The 5,176-nt window shown below is 38.5% G+C and overlaps 1 long non-coding RNA gene across 1 annotated transcript in view; it reads right to left on the reverse strand.

Moving 5' to 3' along the window:
- Positions 1-4,294: 4,294 nt before the first annotated feature.
- Positions 4,295-5,176, reverse strand: part of LOC306918101 — a 3,536-nt gene continuing 2,654 nt past the window's right edge. Inside the window, exon 3 of the long non-coding RNA XR_013789281.1 lies at positions 4,295-4,369. This is a non-coding gene — a long non-coding RNA (uncharacterized lncRNA). The remainder of the gene's footprint in view (positions 4,370-5,176) is intronic.

The following is a 5,176-nucleotide window of genomic DNA, read 5'->3' on the forward strand; positions in this document are numbered from 1 at the left end:
GACATCTTGTGGACCGCTGACCATAGCTGCCCTATTGGTGTCTCTGGCCCTATTCCCTCACAGAAAGCCCTCCAGCTGTTCCTCTTTTCCTCCTTGCCAACGCCTTTAGCCTCTTAAATTCAATTACATTTTCCCACATTGGGTACTTCCTTAATTTACGGAATGCTCTGTTCCTATTTCTAGTATGTTTGGTTGTAACTGGTCGTTCGTAAATAAGGCACACTGAACGCACTCTGTGACGTCACCGCCCACCACACTCAACAAACTGACCACATTCCCGGTGCGCATTTCCGAACGCACCCGAATATCTAACAAATATCCAGGGGTCATATATATATCCGCACATGGACAAATGTGTCCGTGACAAAGACTTACAAGTCTGTTGGCACAACATTTTATGTTTTACAAGAAACATTGCGTCGGAAACCACATGCGTTTTTATTTCAACAAGAAACATGACCATTCACACTGTTCATGTACTGCTCTCTAGGTTGATAGTCAATAGTGACATCTAGTGGACATTCAGGGGAAACCATCCTTAAAGTTACATTAAGAAAGAATCCTAGGGCAACTAGTTTACATTTGTACGTGGATTGTATAAATGTTTCTGATTGTATGTTACAGACAGTTACTTTGAGTCTATATATGGGGCAATTATTGCATTTCAAGTTTAATGCAAAAGTATTTGCCTGTCACTAGGCAGACCGTAGACCAGGACGTCAATAAATCGGAATAGTGAATATTCTGGAATTATGAATTACTATATTTGTAACAAAATATAGAATAAAATGTAGGCTATTTATCAAAAGGTAAATGCCCTGCAAAATCACTACATTAAAAAGAGTCTTAGCTAACAACAATAATAACGTGATTTTATAGTGGGATAACATCAAGTGAATTAGTTTGACTCATGATATAAAGATTTACAATAAAACATCTCTCCTGCATATTAGTTGTAAATATTAACTCTATGTGTAACATTCAAATGATCGTGCAAGAATTAAAAGTTCACATCAAGTTTAATTCACATTAAACCATACAGATTTTTTTTCGAAAAATGTAGAATAGTTTTTTTTTTTTAAACATTAATCTTCTCTTCTAGGGGACGGGGATCCCTGGCACAAAATATTTTAAGTTTGGGGGGGGGGGAATGCATTTGGGGGTCCTTCACATGAAAAAAAAGTTTGAGAACCACTGCTTTAGGAAGCACTTTTTTTGTATGTTTGCTTTGTTGTTTTTTTGTTACCGCCGACTTGTATTGTGGGTGTCGGAAAAAAGAAAATATAATCCAATAAAATACTAATCAAGGGGAAACACTTCTAAATGTTGCTGACCCATTTGACCAAAACACAATCATATATTCTACAAAACAGAGTATAATATTCCATTAAAGACTAGGGGCAACTGGCGGCCCGGGCGGGGGCCACATGCGGCCCCCACCTTCACTTAATGTGGCCCTCATGTTAACTCAGGTTACAATTCCAAACATGACCCTCTTTAACTTCAGTCTAAATGAGTAGTATTAAAATGTTTGTGTTTTTTATGTCCAATGTATTAAAGTTAACATAACTATAATTTGAAAAGGCATTTGAAATTTAAAAGAAAATTCAGCATTACAATTCAAAAATTGAAAAAAATATTCAGGATTTCAATTCAAATAGAAAAAATAGCCGATCTACATACTGTATCTACATACAGGTGGAGCAAAAATAGCCGATCTACAAGCTCAAAACGCGCCAAGCTGCGACGCGCTTTGAGCTTGTAGATCGGCTATTTTTGCTCCACCTGTATGCAATGTGGCCCTCTGGAGTGAGTGTGGGAAATATAGTGGCCCTCTCCATCGTCAAAGTTGCCCACCCCTGTCATAGATAGATCTTTATTGTCATTTTAACATGTAACAAAAAGGATCATCATCATGTCTAACTGCATGATGTTCCCTGGTAACATCTTCAAAGGGACAGCATCATCAAAAGTGGTAAAGTATGGAAAGAGTGTTTCGGGGAAGGCACACGTGAAGGTGTGTTTGCACAGAGTCCAGAGATTTTTAATTTGTGTGAATTTCAGCCTCTGTGGCGGGTATTTATATGCAAATATCATGACCAATGGCATTGCAATGAACATCAATGATGACATTTAGGTGAAAAAAAGAACATTTACATAATTAATTAATTAATTAATTAAAATATGTTGTATTATTCCAACGCTGGGTGTTACAGGGTTAACACACCCTGGCCTGCAGTGAGACCAGACTAGAATCACACATGCAGTTATGAGTCATAAACATTGTACTAGTTCACTACACAAACGACCATGAGTTCAGATCATGTTTATAATCAGACTTTAATTATGAATACAGTCTCCTTACAATCAGAACCACTATGTCTCCCATTTCATTCAGACAATACAGTACAATAAACGTAACAGGACAGCACTGCTATGTTTTTAATACTTGTGTGTGACGCTGTAGTACGATTAAAGGACCACTTCACCACTTTTCAACCTATCTTCATATAAAAGGTCCTCACTAATAATCACGAAAAAATGGCACGATTTTTTTCTACTCAGTCTGTGTCTCATAGGACGGCTGTGGGCAGTTTAGAAACCGTCTTCCAGTGACATCATCATTAGGCAGAATGTTTTTTAAACAAGATTTTTTTACAAAAATATTTAGATTTTCATTATCGTGAGAACGATGGCTTCCATTTTCGCATTGCATCTTTTCAGGACTAGAAAGCCTGCAGTTTTTATTAGCTTGTATTCCCCATCGATGATGTCACTGGAAGACGGTTTCTGAACTGCCCACAGCCCTCCTATGGGACACAGAAAGACACAGAAAGAATTGCATCATTTTTTCATGATTATTAGTGAGGACCTATTATATGAAGATAGGTTGAAAAGTGGTGAAGTGGTCCTTTAAGTAGGACGTTAATTTACAAATACAAAGTCTGAAAAGGTTGAGAACCACATTTATAGTTGACTGGGGTCCCCCAGGGTTCTATACTAGATGCTCTAACAGTGGTTCTCAAACATTTTCATGTTAAGGACCCCCAAACTGATATTATATATTTGGCTGCAAACTTACATCTAAAAATAAGGACCACCATAAGAGAGAGAGAGAGAGAGAGAGAGAGAGAGAGAGAGAGAGAGAGAGAGAAACAAGATTATAAATTTATATATTTTTTCTATAAATCACATTTTCTGGTGACCCACGGGAACCCCCTCAATGAGCCCTAGGGGTCCCCGGACCCCACTTTTAGAACCTCTGCACTAGCGCATGTCCCTCTTCACTGTGAAAATAGCTGATCTACAAGCTCACAGTACATGGTGTCATGGACGCGCTGTGAGCTTGTAGATCTACTATGTTTGGCAGAATGTTGGTCCCCAGAACACTGGTTGGAGTTGTTCTAAATTAATAACATGCTAAAGAAAACAATAAAATGTTTGTATAATTTTCACTGTACTACTTACTACTACTTACTACTAATGTACTTAGTTACTTTCCACCACTGAGTAACAGTAACTACAGTTTTAAAATAATCATAGTGGAGTAAAAGTACAATATTTGCCTCTGAGATGTAGTGGAGTAGAAGTAAAAGTACTGACAAAGGGGAAATACTCCAGTAAAGCAAAACATTCCTCAACTGTGTACTTAAGTACAGTATTTGAGTACATGTACTTACTTTCCACCACTGCTTGTAGTGGAGTAAAAGTACACATTTTGGCTCCGAGATGTAGTGGAGTAGAAGTACAAGTATTGCAAATTGGAGACACTCCAGTAAAGTACAAATACCTCATAATTGTACTTAAGTAAATGTACTTAGTTACTTTCCACCACTGACTACAAGTATTTGAAGACTTTAGTTACTTTGTAGATTTGGATTATTATTACAAAACTTGCATTAACCCCTTCAGCAATATACATTGTGCCTTCTTTGAACATAGCAGATCTACAAGCTATGTGAGCTTGTAGATCTGCTATTTTCAAATGCATTTTTATACTTTCGGAAACCTGTGAAATGGGACACTCTGCAAAACAGGTACTTTTTTTACTTTCCGTAATTAAGTACATTCAAATACTTTTTGTACTTTTACTCAAATACATTTTGAATCCCGGACTTTACTTTTTGGAGTATTTTCTTACAACGTGGTATTTTTTACTTAAAGTATAAAATGTGAGTACTTCTTCCACCGCTGGCAGCGCAACGCTGAGCTGCAGTTTCATCAATGGAGTGAAAACACTCATTTTTCACAGATTACGAGCGCTGGAGATGAACATGAGTAATTAGTCCATGTTCCAGGGTCAGTATAGTGATAGTAGGATGCACAGTGCCAGGCTCCATGGTTAACAGGATATCCACTGTCCCAGTACCTGCACAATAAACACAATGTATTGACCCACATCCACTCAGTCACTCACATACAGTACCAGTACCTGCACAATAAACACAATGTATTGACCCACATCCACTCAGTCACTCACATACAGTACCAGTACCTGCACAATAAACACAATGTATTGACCCACATCCACTCAGTCACTCGCATACAGTACCAGTACCTGCACAATAAACACAATGTATTGACCCACATCCGCTCAGTCACTCACATACAGTACCAGTACCTGCACAATAAACACAATGTATTGACCCACATCCGCTCAGTCACTCACATACAGTACCAGTACCTGCACAATAAACACAATGTATTGACTCACATCCGCTCAGTCACTCACATACAGTACCAGTACCTGCACAATAAACACAATGTATTGACCCACATCCGCTCAGCCACTCACATACAGTACCAGTACCTGCACAATAAAAACAATGTATTGACCCACATCCGCTCAGTCACTCACATACAGTACCAGTACCTGCACAATAAACACAATGTATTGACCCACATCCGCTCAGTCACTCACATACAGTACCAGTACCTGCACAATAAACACAATGTATTGACCCACATCCGCTCAGTCACTCACATACAGTACCAGTACCTGCACAATAAACACAATGTATTGACCCACATCCACTCAGTCACTCACATACAGTACCAGTACCTGCACAATAAACACAATGTATTGACCCACATCCGCTCAGTCACTCACATACAGTACCAGTACCTGCACAATAAACACAATGTATTGACCCACATCCACTCAGTCACTCACATA

Source organism: Electrona antarctica, assembly GCF_951216825.1.
Source record: "Electrona antarctica genome assembly, contig: scaffold_222, whole genome shotgun sequence".
In the NCBI taxonomy this organism is placed as follows: Eukaryota; Metazoa; Chordata; class Actinopteri; order Myctophiformes; family Myctophidae; genus Electrona; species Electrona antarctica.